General features: G+C 43.8%; 1 long non-coding RNA gene across 1 annotated transcript; it reads right to left on the bottom strand.

The window, feature by feature from the left end:
- Positions 1 to 596: 596 nt before the first annotated feature.
- LOC136357772 (uncharacterized) lies at positions 597 to 14439 on the bottom strand. Its single transcript, XR_010742952.1, has 2 exons — positions 14291 to 14439; positions 597 to 773 (listed from the first exon to the last, which is right to left on the bottom strand). It is a non-coding gene; the product is annotated as an uncharacterized lncRNA (long non-coding RNA).
- Between the last annotated feature and the right edge of the window lie 215 nt (positions 14440 to 14654).

Raw genomic sequence — 14654 nt, 5'->3', positions numbered from 1 at the left:
CACAAAGAGAGCCTAGATGACTAAATGTTTAGAGTTAGCTGAGAGAAAGCCTGTCCTCAAGCATCTTTCCTTTAAGTCATTATTCTGTCTATTCCCTTGTTGCTCCCAGCACGTTATCCTCCTGAACTGTCCATCTGGCTTTCCTTCTCGTGAGCAGCAATGCCCAAAGAAATAGTAACTTTCCTCCAGCTGCTAGTCTGAAGCAATTTGCCAGCCTGGGCTTTCTTCTCCTATATCTCAGTGATGTAATATTTCATGGAGTGACTTGCAAATATCATTTGCAAAAGCTCCTAGCTTATATTTCACATCTCATTTCAGAACTCACCTCTACCACGATGCACACACTAGAGATTGCCTATTACTAGCAGCTAAGTAGGTGGTCTGTTGGGAATCATTAACATTCTTCCTCTTTGGCATTAACCTCTTCAAGAAAACTTTTAAGAGTGAAACCTGCTATTATCCTATCACAAATATTCTAGGGCTGGCAGAGCCATGGACTCGAGCCCCTCAAGTCTGCAGGGTGGGTTTATACAAGGGTTTACAATAGCTTTCTGACACTGCGTGAATGGCAGCATAAGTTACAATGCAGAAATAGATTAACAAGATAAAGTGGTTTTACTTCTTCTTTAAATAGCCCTCACAGGCACCAGAGTTCGTCTACAGATTTGAAGGAGTCTTTTCTTCTTACTCCTCCACCTTCCTCATTTTAAGCAGGTAGCCATGAATGGAGTATGCATTGTAAAATGCCATAGCCTCTTCATCAGGTTACAGCACTAGAGAAAAAAAAAATCCAAATGAAAATCACTTCTCTTTCCAGTCTCACTCTACCTCAGGGGTCCCCCTAATAGCTAAAAGGGATTAAGATCTTAAATAACTTGTTGACAAAACCACAGTACAATAGGACCAGTTGGTAACATTGGGAGGACATGTTCAGCTTTGTTTTTCTTCATGCTCATAGGGAGTCTGACTAAAATCAACTATTCTTCAAGCCCGTAAATAAATGCAAAGCCTGATCCAGTTGCAGGAACTCCCAGCACAGGGTTGAGGCTTCTAAGAGAATGATTTCTGGAAGCAGTTCTTCCCATGTGGGCACAGTGAGTGCCAGCAAATATCTGCTTTGGCAGGAACAGAGCTTGGTAATCTGAAGTGTCAAATGCCCACACATCTCTCAGAAATCCATGAATCCCAAAATCCAAGAAAATGGGATTTGCCTTTGGGAGTAAGCCCATTAACAGCATGCTCCTGAAGAGGGTGAGAGCTCACAGAGAAGTCATCTTCTGCAAAATGTCAAAAATAAATGTCCAGCGCTATGAGCGTCATCCTATCACTGCAGCACCTACACATCCCAGCTGGCATTAGGACATGGCTGTAGCAGCTGGCACGGATCCCAGATTAGAGTGAGCATGCAGGCACAAACATGAAGCTGAAATAGTGCTGAAACTAATAGGAAAGGAGGCAGGACAGCAAAAGCACAGAGATCTGTACTGCTGCCCTTGTATTCTAACATTGTGCAAACTCAAACAGAAGCAAGCCAACTCAATTTTGTATACAACAGAGGAAGCAAGTAATTATAGGAGAGGGATTAAATGTCTGCCTACCAGTCTTCAAGAGTGAAAAAAACCTGCACAAAGCACCCAGAATATCCCTTAACATCAGCAGTTTTTGCTTAGCACAACCTGGTGTAAAGTAATAAAGAAAAATCACTGAGTTGCTGCCAGTTGCACTTCTGCTACAGTTTGGAAAGCCAAGACCCGCTCCATGGCAGGGTCAACAGAACAAGCCAAGGACCAGCATCCATTGCTCCTATTTGTAACTCAAACTGGTGGTCTCCTTTGTACATGGGTGGTAGGGACCATCTGGTCCCACTTAGACATTTATAGGAAACATGTCCAGGTCGGTGCAAGTGGTTTCCAGGATATTTTTCTAATTGAGAAAGAGGTACTTCCATAGAGAAAGCCATCACATCCTAAGGTAAGCTCAGCTAAATGAACCTTGCTTTCCATGGATGGTAAGGAGAACCTCAGACTCACTGGATTGCCAATGAGTGGCACAATGAATCCTACACATTGTACCTAAGCCTTCCACACCTTTGCAACACCACTGCTGAACATTTCAACTTCAATTGTGGTTTGAAACTACAACCCAAATAGACAAGAATCCCAACATCAGCATCTTCCATATATTACCAGCCACACATGACTTTGCTTATGTCTCTTTCATGACAAAATCCTTATTTCTGCCTCAGCTTTGGAGGTCTGACTCCTCTGTTTGGCTATCCTGGTGCATGTGCTGTCCAAGATAAAGAGGCTCAACCCTGGCATTGAAGAGGAATAGTGTCCACACAAGTGTTGCTCTCAGCCTGTACCTTCCTATCCTTTCCTCTCCACTGTGACAGTCTGGTGGCCCCTATAGAGACAGCAATCGTAAGGATCCCTTCTCAGGTTTCACCTGGCACAGTTGGTGTGTGCCTTCAACTCTTGCCTAGAGATCAAGATGTGGCCTTCAAAATGCATTTGGAACACACATCACCTGAGACTTCAAGCTGCTCTGGCTGTGCCTCATTGAGCTGCACAGTGATAATAGCCAGTGATAAAAACTGTGAAGTCCACATCTGAAGCCAATTGGTTCTTGTGAGATGTACTTTTGCCACTGGCCTTATGCTGCCTGCAAAGAAACACTAGGTTAGAACAAAGAGAAGAGTAAGAAAGCATCATTACCAGGCAGGCACTGAGCAGAGAGTGCCTTTTCCCTGCAGTAATTTACTCTACAGTTTTCAGATTTGCTAGTGTGTTTCGGGTCATGTTGTTTCAATGTCTTTTCCCCAAGAATAAATACAGCATGAAAAGTTTCCTAATGGACCCCTGTAGACAGAGTCTAACTCCAGGTCATAGAAGCAGCTGGCAAACATACTCATAAGCTATAATGTCCACATGACAAACCTTGATATTCACTCACGCCCCATTAGCTCCACCATCAGCATGAGCCCTGTGCTTCCAATAGCATGGGTGAGACACCCTGGGGAGCCAGGAGGAGATGTCCCAGCTGTGTGCCTGAGTACACCCAGCAGTGGGGACCAGGGCTGGACAACATTCAAATTGATGGTACTTCCCACCTCTGTACAGAGGCTAAATCAAGCAATGGATATTTAGAGTCATAGAATCATTTAGGTTGGAAAATACCATTGAGCTCAACCATTAACCCAACATTCCCAAGGCCACCAATAACCATGTCCCTAAGTGCCACATCCTACATGTCCTTTAAATACATCCAGACATGGAGACTCCACCACTCCCTTGCACAGCTTTTCCAAAGTTTTGTAACCCTTTCAGTGAATCATTTTTCCTAATATCCAATCTCAATCTTGCCTGACACATCTTGAGGATGTTACCTTTTCTACCACTTGTTACTTGAGGGAAGAGACCAAATCCTTTTTTTTCCTACAACCTCAGATAGTCATAGATAGTGATAAGGTCCCTATAACCCTCCTTTTCTCTAAGCTAAACAATCCCAGATCCCTCAACTACTTCTCATAAGACATGCTCCAACCCTTCTCTGGACTCACTCCAGCCCCTCAATGTCTTTCTTGTAGTGAGGGGCCCAGAACTGGACAGAGGATTTGAGGTGTGGCCTCACCAGTGCTGGGTACAGGGGTACAATCCCCACCCTGGTCCTGCTGGCCACACTATTGCTGATCCAGGCCAGGATGCCATCGGCCCTCTTGGCCCCCTGGGCACAGCTGGCTCATGTTCAGCTGCTGTTGACCAGCACCCCCAGGTCCTTTTCCACAGCCAGGTTTCCAGCCACTCTGTCCCAGCCTGTAGTGCTGCCTGGGGTTGTTGTGACCCAAGGGCAGGACCCAGCACTTGGCCTTGCTGTACCTCATACAACTGGCCTTGGCCCATTGATCCAGCTCACCCAGATTCCTCTGCAGAGCCTTCCTACTCTCCAGCAGACCAACACACTCACACAACTGGGTGTCCTGAGCAAATTGACTAAGGGTGTACTCAATCCCCTCACCCAGATTGTTGATAAAGAAATTAAACAGGACTGGGTCCAAAACTGAGCCCTGGGCACACCACTTGTGAAGAGTCACCAGCTGGATTTAACTCTATCCACCACTCTCTGGGTCCAGTCATCCAACCAGTTTTTTAGCCAGCAAACAGTGCACCCATCCAAGCTATGAGCCATCCTCCATGAGGATGGAGATTCTCCTTAGCCCTCCTTGTGTTGCTGATTAATTGATAGAAACATTTTTACTGCTTTTATGTCAGCAGCCAGATTAAGCTCTAGCTTGGCTTTAGCCCTTCTAATTTTCTCCCTGCATAACCTCACAACAGCCTTGTACTCCTCCTGAACTGCCTGCCCCTTCTTCCAAAGGCCATAACCTCCCTATTTTTTCCTGAGTTTCAGCCAAAGCTCTCTGTTCATCCACACTTCTTCTTCCTCACTGACTCATCTTTCAGCATACAGGGACAACCTGCTTCTGCACTTACAACTTTTCCTTCTTGAAGTATGTCCAGCCTTCTGGGACCCCTCCTCCCTTCAGGACTGCCTCCCAAGGGACTCTCTCAACCAGTGTCCTAAACAGGCCAAACACATCCCTCCAGAAGTCCAGGGCTTGCAGTTCTGCTGCAGTAAGAAAGTAAGGACCACCTTCCTTACTTTCGTTATAAGAACCGAAACCTGTATCATTTCACAGTCGCTGTTTCCAAAGCTGCCTCACAGTGACCGTCACATCACCTGCCAGCCCTTCTCTGTTCACAAAGAGCAGGTCCAGTGGGACACCTCTCCTTGCTGGCTCCATCACCAGCTCTGTCACCAAGTTATCTTCTACATATTCCAGGAACCTCCTGGATTGTTTTCTGTCTGCTGTGCTGTCTTTCCAGCTGATGTCTGATAAGTTGAAGTCCTCCACAAGAACAAAAGCCAGAGATTGTGAGACTTCTCCTCTCTGCTTACAGAATATTTCACCTGCCTCTTCACCCTTGTCGGGTGGTCTGTAAGAGACTCTCACCAGGATACCTGTCTTGTTGGCATTCTCTGCTGATTCTTACTCATGGGCACTCAACTCTCTCATCACCATCTTTAGACAGAGACAGAAGACAGGCAGATCCTGGGACTGATGCTGGTACAGTAAACTGCAGGAATGGGTCAAGCTGTCAGCTGTTATTAACCTTAGCAAAACCCATGTCTTCTAGCTCAGCCTCAATTAATTCATTCTCAGAGTGTTTGAGAGCCTTCCTGTTACACTGTGAAATTACTGGCCCTATCTCCAGCCTGGCTAACCTGCCTGTCCCTCCTACTGCACCATTTAAATGTCAGTTATATTTTTCTGGTTGAGTGGTTAGTGAAAGGATGAATGAATAAGTGTTTGTGCTAACTGATCTATACGAAGATGCCTCATTAAACAGAAATGGACATGGTTTGATATGATTTTGATGTGGTCTTGGCTTACTTTCAGAAATTTATTTTCTGCTAGAGAAGTATTGAGAAACATGAGATGTTAAATTTGATCCTGTTTTCCTCCTTTTGAGCACCCTGCTCAAAGTGTATCAAAAAATGAAGCATTTCCAGAAGTCAGTTATGGTACATTCAAAACAAAAACAGTGGTCTGATTTCCTTTACTTATGGTGATCAGCATGGTGCAAGCAAGTTGTTCCATCTCACTACTAAATAGCATCATATTCCTGACATAAAATCTATCCTCCTACTTTTTCAAGGGAAAGAGAACCCCAGAACACAGATGGGTGTAGAATTAATGAGCATAGTACCAAGGCCAGACACCAAGAAACAAGCCCTCGTGTCCATGCGAGCACTGCAATCCCCTGCTCTTCCTCATCCCACTGCTGCCTAGTGAATTCTGTCCTCAGACCAGAAGGCAGGCTACCCCTATACAAGGCCTGAGGGGACCTGAGCATGCCAGGTACATTCCTTGCCCTTCCGAGGACTAGGAAAGACCAGAGGTCCTGGAATCCAGCAATACTCGGCTCCTAGCTCTGCTTCAGTCACTCCAACCAACTCCCTCCAAACCAACCTGGAGAACAGCACTGAACAACAGGGCTCCAAGCCAGCCTGACACCTGGGAGGCCAGGTTGAGGTCCTGTCTGAGAAACATAGAGACAGACATCAAAACACAGCTGGTTGGACTGAAACCACAAGGCTAGACCGAGCAAAGATCTTCTTTTGCTTGGGACCCTACAAAGAGCATGGGAGAAGTCCAGGCTCAGACTTGGGAGTTGAGTCAGAGCAGAGGCTTAACCTGTCTCTGAAGTCTCCATTGGTCATTACAGAGCTGTGTGCTGTGGCTGGGGAGAATGGCTCCAAATCTCTCATTTTGAAGTTGTTTGGTTTTATATACATGATTAAATAGTCAATGAACCAAAGAGGAAGATTGATCAACCGATCAAATATTAAGGAAACATTAATGAGAGATGGAGTTACTTTACACTGATGAAATATTAATCAAGATGTGTATTTAGACCCTTACCCAGTACTAAACAGGAAAAATTTCTAGCAGTAACCTGCTCTTTTCCCTGCCAATCTTAAAAGGAAAACCTGGGTCTTCAGGCCAGAGAATTGTCACTGCAGACTTTGGCCAGAGCCTTCTTGATGACAAATGGATTATCAGAATTTGGATGGATAATTGCTTAGATCCACAAGTCAGCATAGGAATTTCAGAAACAACTGTCTCAGTAGTAGTCCAGTGCCAACAGGCACTGAGAGGACTCCTTTCTCTTCTCTCATCGTTGTGGGGTGTTGTCTCACATATCCTCTGAAAACAGGCCCAAACAGATGACTTTTGCAGCCCATACAAGTGACCACATTTCAGTTCTTTCAGGCCATGAAACCAAGAAAGTTTGCAGGGTCTGGAACTTTCCCTCAAAAGGAAAATAAGATATCTCCAATACTTCTGAAAAAAAAAAAAAAAAAAAAAAAAAAAAAAAAAAAAAAAAACCAACACCACTTCTATCCAGCAAAGTACACATTAACTTGCATGAGAAGGAATGAGAAAAGCCTTCAGGAAATAGCTAACAGTTTCCAAGTCTTTCATTTTCACAGACTCTGGCTTTCTTTAGGGGGAAAAGTGTCCTTTTTAAATGTGCCTGACCTTGGGCTCTCTTCCTACAAACATTGATTCAGGGAGGTACTTTGTTGTTATTTATTCTCAACTAATGACTGAACTGGCACAGCTCTGAAGAAAGGATATGTCAAAAGCCCAGTGTCCGCAGGCTTGTTCCTGTTCCATGCCTGAATTCTTCCTGCCCTTGGCTAATGCTGAATTGCCACAAACCTCCATTTTGGCTTAGCTGTGGTAAAAACAGCCCCAACATCTCTTCTTTCAACGCACTCCGAGGCAGCATGTACAGGTTTGCTCCCTTCATACACCTACTGGAACACACACAGATTTGTAAGGCATCACCTCGCTGTATATTTCTGGGAAGTATGGCTGCCCATGTTTATACACGGAGCCCTTTCTTCATCTGCACCTACCACTTCCTAGAGCACTGATCATGCCCGTGCATGTTGTCTGACACCAAAGCCATCCTGTACAGAAGGGCCCGTAGCACCTTCCTGAAGGCTCAGCACTGTTGGGGAGGGCAGTAATTCATGCAGCCTCCACCGCTCCCTGGTAGTCCAAGAGTTTTGCAGAATAGACAGTCACGCTCCAATGTTCAAAACAGTCCCAGGCTTTGTTTCATCTGCCAGTCTAGGGACAGCCTGCAAGATCCAAGTCACAACCGACTCCTAACTGAATTCAATCCAAAGCTCAACATAGCTGAAGGAGCCAAGAAAACTTTTCTCAAGAGACTGGTGCCATTTGCTAGAGTGGGAAATGTGGGTCCTCAGCTTTTTCGGATGATTTGGCTCAGTGCAGCCTGCAGCAGAGCCTTATAGTTTTCATACTTGCAGTGCAACATGTGGCTGCCCATGTTTGTGGCTAAAAATGTGCTTTCTCCATAATGAAACTGGAATCAATAACCAATCAAGGCAGTATGTGCTTCTGTGGAACAGCTTAAAATAGGCTTGCTTGCTTGCTTGCTTAGCAACTGCTCGCAGTGAGCCCAACCTTTCATTTCTTCCACTGAGCTGAAAAGAGCTCTGCAATCACATCATCGCAGCACAAGGCAGTCACAAATATTCCACATCTTTGAAAGCCAGAGAAGTACAGGGAACTGAAAGGCAGCAAAACACCCTATACAATAGAAAAAACCCCCACTTTTGTGCCCACAGAGCAGAAGCAGAATTATCAAGTTGAGCACTCTAGAAGTAAGGCATGTGTAAATTAAGGTTGCTGGTGTAATATCACTTCACTCCCTCACCTCCCTCTCTACGTTTGCATCCTGAAACAGCCTTTAATTGTAAGAATTGCCTGCTAGGTTTTACTGCTGTACCTTTCTCACTCTGTTCCCAGCACTTGATTAATGAGCAGCCATTCAAAACCCTGCTTTTGTCCCCAGCACGAGGTCTCGTGCTTCATCTTTACTGCTCTACTCCTGCTCTGGAGTCAGAAGTCTCCATGAATCATATAAGGGTGGATTTTTTTAATAGACATTTATTGCTTGGCCGAATTTGGGTAGCTTATCCAAAGAAGGGGAAGAGGTCAGGCATATGACACAAGCTTGCTGAATCCAGTTCCCTGTTCCAGATTGCAACGGCACGAGCAGTCCTCAGGAAAAGACAGCAGTGGTTTTCCCTGAGGACAACACAACTTACTTTTCTTCTAAGATGTGTGTGAGATCATCCCAAGGGAGTCTCCTGGGAGGACCTGACCCTGATGGGTCAGGTAGAAATGCGGGATCTGAAATGGTATCCTGGGGCTTGCTCCCTGCTCTGGCTGGACCTGCCATCAGCTGGTAAGATCACATGTAATTCCCACTGGGAAATGTGGTACAGGTATGCTCATGACTGTTCTTCTTGGAAAACTGCTACACAATCCTGCCTGCAGATGCAGGCTGTAACACTCTCAGTAGAGGAGGCAGTGACATTTAAAAGAGAAAGAAATATTGAAATACAAATATGTTTAACAGCACTGGCTATTTTTAAAACTACAAAAAAAAAAAGGGTTGTTTTCATTCTACTCAGGATTAAGGGCCTGTTTATAACTAGCTCTCTTCATTAAACCTGTGCTTTATAATATATGACTGTGTCAAATACCAACATTCAATAACGTTTCTTGTGGAAAGGGAGAAAAAAACCCCAGTTATACTGATCAGAATGACCATCAAATAACCACCTGATGGATGAAAAGGAGAAATGGGAATGCCATCTGCATTTCCAGGACTACCCAACTGATCAGCCCACTGGGAAATAACAAGGGAGGAGTATTCAATATTCTCTATGCATCTGCAAATCACTATTACACACCAAATTTTGCAGAAGATCAATACCCCTTTAACAATTCTGCCACAGATGCCAGAACTCATTAGTAGGATGTGAATAACTATGGAGGTTGAAAATCTTCTTTTACTTGTCTGTCTGAAGGATTTTGGTTTCTTACTACTTAGCTGGGGATTTCATTACCAGATTTTACACTCTATGTTGAGCTCTTACTCAGATAAAATTTCCTTATCTAAAAGTGGAGTTTTGCCTCAGCTGACTCAGTAGGAGCCTCAGAGTCCCTTCTTCATTAGTTAGTACCATTCCACTTGAATGAAATGCACAGGAGAGCACACCAACCTGACCAGAGCTACTGGCGGTACCATTCTGATCTGAGAACTGCTGCTTTCAATCATCCAGGATTTCTCCTTATTCTTCAAAGGCCTATCCTACTGAAAAAAACAAACAAACAAACAAACCAAACCCAAAAAAGTCACCTAAAAAAATAAAAATTAAGGAGTGAAGCCAAATCCTACTTATGCATTCTTGCCTTGTTGAGCATCGAAAAAATAATGTGGTGGGGTTTTTTTTTTTTTTTGATTATACACATTTCCCCCTTCTGCCTCTTGCAAATGCAGATTTCACAGAAGTCGTGTCATCCTGACTTGCATCCTTGATTCAGCTTTCAAGACAAAATATGTTTCAGAAACCATTATGGTCCCAGAAGAGCTATGAATAGGATTTTTCTCAAATCTGGTAGTAAAATATGATACTTCCTCTTTCATTACAGACCTCATCTGTCCTTTAGCTCTGGGTTTTGAAGGAGCTTTGAGAGGAATGCAGAGGACACTCCAGCTGATTAGACCAATGAATCAGTGCTGGTCAGCTCACTCGCTGTGGCCAGGCTGCTCGGACAGGACCCAGCACATCCCAAGCCAGGCAGGGACACAGGACTTTGACAAAACCACCCAGATCTCCAAATCTTCCTTGGTGCCAAAATGCCGTGCCCAGGGAGCAAAGCCAGGCTGGCAAGAGCTGCAGTGGAGCCGTGGTGCACAGAGGACAGGAACATCAACCCAGCTGAGGGATCTGCACAGGGCTGCAGCCACACCATGGTTAATCCATTCCCGAGTATTGTTTAATCCCACTGCAGTGTTCCCAGTGCAACAGCTTGCAACAGGGGTGACTGGAGGATATTACTGACATGTACCCTCATTTTGCAATGCCTGGGAGCATTCACTCTTGCTGCCTGGGTTGCTCCCAGAGGAAAGACCTTTCCCCATTGCTGATTTTCGGAGCCCTTATGCATGTACAGGAGTTTTGCACAATGGAGTGGGGCTTCATTTTCCATGTTTGCAATGTTTTTCTGTCCCTGTAAATGACTGGCCTTTCCAGGCTCATCCTCGGAAAACAGAGCACTTGGGATTTTGAAATGATGGTAAAATTGCCCACCATTAGTTCCTTCAGAAATTCACACTGTGCATGCATTTCTGGTCTGCAAACACACTTAATATGGATGGAAAGCATTTCATGCAAAAGAAGGAGAGAGGAGAGAGGAGAGAGGAGAGAGGAGAGGAGAGAGGAAGCGATTTGAGAGACCTTTGATAAATCCATCCATACACATAACCATAATGATCCACAACATACATTTTAGACAGTAAGCTATGCAAAACCTTCACTCAAATGTAAATATTTGCTTTATGCAATTGGGATGTTTTAATCACAGAGGCCAGCAGACAATCTGAAATTACTTGTTTTTTTGCTGTTTGTATTAAAGGGAATGAGAAGACAGATATTGGGAGGTAGATTTCCAAAGGTATATTGGCATTATTTGTGTAATTACTTTGAAATTTTCATCTAGATGCCTTTTAAAATACTTCTGAATCCTGGCATAGGGTCTGCAAGTCCTGTGACTTTAACTTTCTTCAGAATCCAAATTTCACTTTCCCAGTTTCATAAACTTAATATTTTTAATTTGGTCAGGGAATTTTCAAATGCTTCTGGAGGATCTAAGAGCATAAGTTCTAAGGAAAATCAAGAGACTGTGTTAACTTAAAAATCTCTACATTTTTAAACCTTTCCCAGCTAATCTATTGCACATGCCTAGAGGGTTTTGCCCACACCAGTACAAATCTGCTCTTCTTGGACCTCAAAACCCTCAGGAGAATTTTATTTGATAATAGACTTTTGAAATTTGGTATAAACTTGTCTAAAGTCCTGAAGAAGCATGCTTTTACAAGTCCTGCGAGTGAAGAAGTGTTTTGGCAGAAGTACTCCTGTCTCTGAGGCTGGGATTAATTTAATTTAATGAAGTTAGTTAGGTTGGCAGTCTCAGCTAATCACCAGGGCTCCCTTGTCTGGCTTCACTGGTTAGAAACAGGCACCTACTGCAGAGACAGGATCAATTCCTTTCAGATATTCCTACCTGCTTCTTCTTCTTACTTTCATAATAGGAAGAGTCCAACTGACTATCTTAACTGGATGCTGAGCTTTCAAGCAGCCAACATTCAGGCAGATCATCCCAACATATATTGTTATTTGTAAGGCATTAAGCACTATCCTGTGACTGGGCATCACTGACATTTTTGAATAGGTCAGAAGTTCCCAGCAGTACTCCCATGAACAAAACTTTAGATCAATTCCCACCATCTGAATTTGTTATCCACTCCGCAAAAAAAGGGTATCAACACCATCTTTTCAAGAACACTGTGCCTGCAGCTCCCAACTCATAAGGACAGTTTTGTTCTCCATATAAACTGTTTCAGGAAGAAACTTGTCTGAACCAACATCTAGGCTCCACAAAACATCTGCAGAAACGTGAAGCTTAGTCTGGAACATATTCTTGCTCCATCAGCAAGTGTGCTCATCTGAACACCAAATGCATATTTGAAAATCTGAGAAACAGGCAGGTTCTGCATTGACAAGTGTGTATTTGAGGGTCCAATACACTTAGTCAGATTCATCCAGGAGTAAATTTTTCATTGTTGGGGCAGGACCAAACTGACTAGGAGTTTTATCATATGTTCACCACATCTTTTATTTTCATCTGCTACAGTTTGGCTTGCCACAAGTTAATGTGCTTATGCATTAGGTCAGGTTTCTTCTATTCAGACTGTTTTAGCACCATCCAAAAAACCAAGGGTAAAAATAATTTTAGGAAAGAGAAAATCAGTATAAAACCTGTATTTATATTTGTGCTGGTGCAGCACATTCGAGTCTCTCAGAAAAATTTTCAACTGCCAAAACTGCGAAGAAAGATGCGTGACCTTCTGCTACATTTCCCATGTTTTTTGTCTTAATTAAACTTGTCATGAGTCATGTTTACAACACCCAACTTACTGCAGTCCTAAACAAACAAAGGCATTCAGCCTCTGATGTGCGTGTCCAAACTCACCAGGGATTACTGCTGCCGTTTTCATCACTTCCTGTACGCGGAAAATGCAAAGGCCAAATTTAGAAACGGATCACAAGTCTCTGGACAGGTTGTTTCCAAGAAGGCCAACGAAATCTGCTTTCTTATTTAGCTTAAACCTGTCTTCCCAAGTATTATCTTCCTGGAGTCTTTCAGACATGTTTCCATCCCCTAAGCTGTTAACTCCTGCAGTATTAGGACAAAAGGAAGAAACTAACCTTACAAAAGGGACAAAAGACAGATAGGGGATCAGAGCTGCCATTTTTTAGCTCAGAAGCTATGTGTGTGAAACCTGAGAGGGCTTCCTTTACATACTTAAATCTAGGAAAATTATAAAAAGCAAGATATGCTTATTATCATAATAATATTGAGCTTGAAAGACACACCATGCTTTAATTTGTTCATCTTCCCTATTTAGTAGCTTGAAGCTTAAAATCATTAATATGATTATATTAGGTCAAAGAGTTGGGTTTTGGTTTTTTTTTTGAAGTTTAGGGTTTTTTTCTATTTGGTCAAAAGACCATGGAGCTGCATTTGGGTTATCCAACAGTCAATCCACACACATTTCAGATTACAAGGGCAACTACTTTTTAAAGACAGATTTAACACCACTCTGAAGCAAAGAAATGGAATGAAGTGCAAAAGGAGCAGCCAAAAAATGTCATCTATTACAGAGGACCAAGAACTGTCATTAGCTTGGGTAGTGCTACAATTAGCAAAGCCTGGAGATGCTCTCTCGGTGCACAAGACAGAAAGTAAACCCAACCACTATCATGAAGAACATCATTCTCTGCATGAAGAAAAGAAAGAATAAAAAGTTTGGGGAGATTGATTCTTATTACTTTATTTGTGGTTTTAAATCCTACTTTTAAGTCTTCCTTACTCTATTGGTTATTTTATTATATACATACATATATATATATATATATATATATATATATATATATATATATATATATATATTCTTTTGGTTTTTTTAATTAATGTGCCTCCATCTGATTTTTAACTCCAGGTGTTGTTATCCTTCTGGAAGAGGGTTTGGTGTCAGGCATTACCAAGCACAACCAAGCTCAGACACCTGGTGGGCTCAAACCAGCACAGGGCGAGGGGAAGGAGCGCCCGATCCTGGCAGCCAGTGCCCCGGAGGACCTTGTTGTGATTTTGCCTCACCAGCTGCATCTCGCAGGGATGCGTGTAAGCTGCAGGGCTTGGAGCCAGGCAGAGCCATACCCCGACAATCCCCCGGGCATCTCCAGACCACGTCCACAGCCAACATAGGAAATTCCGGCGAGACCGGACCCTCCCTCGCTTCCTCTGGAGGCCTGGCGCCGGTCACCAGCAAATCCTCTCACTTCTCAAGATCTTTATGTCAGGCTGCAGCTCCTATTTTTGGACTGACGTTCCCCCGGGCTTAATCCACTTAGCCTGTGACCACCTTCCTCAGCTTCCCGCAAGCCCAGCACAAGGCGAGGCTGCGGGATGCTGCTCGCCGGCCTCCCCCGCTGCCCACCGCCCCCCTCGGGAACGTGGGTTTATAAAGAGGTGGATTAGGAACATTACCAGGCAGGTCACAGGGTGTCAAGCTGCTCTTTCAGGGCTTAAAATCGGAGGCTCGCTCAAGAGAGAGCGCTCGGTTCCTGTTAAAGCGGCCGGGATAATTGCTGCGATGTACTTGCAATTTACTCTATCAGCAGCACCGGTGCTTCGGCCTGGAGCATTTTAGAGACGCGGTTGCTGTAAACAAAGCAATCGGGATGTGCAAAAATGCTTTGCTTTGATTTTTTTCTCTTTTTTTTTTCACGTGGGGGAAATAAAAGGAGTCTTTTTATGTATAATGGATGAAATTGATAAATGGTGCAAATGCACCTTGGGTGGTTTGTACGTGCCAAGGAGGCAGGAGTGTCATCCCCCGGGAGCTGGGCAG

The sequence above is a fragment of the Sylvia atricapilla genome, chromosome 2 (genome assembly GCF_009819655.1).
Source record: "Sylvia atricapilla isolate bSylAtr1 chromosome 2, bSylAtr1.pri, whole genome shotgun sequence".
Lineage (NCBI taxonomy): Eukaryota > Metazoa > Chordata > Aves > Passeriformes > Sylviidae > Sylvia > Sylvia atricapilla.
The sequence above is the reverse complement of the archived record's forward strand: the minus strand, read 5'-3'. Positions and strand labels throughout refer to the sequence as shown.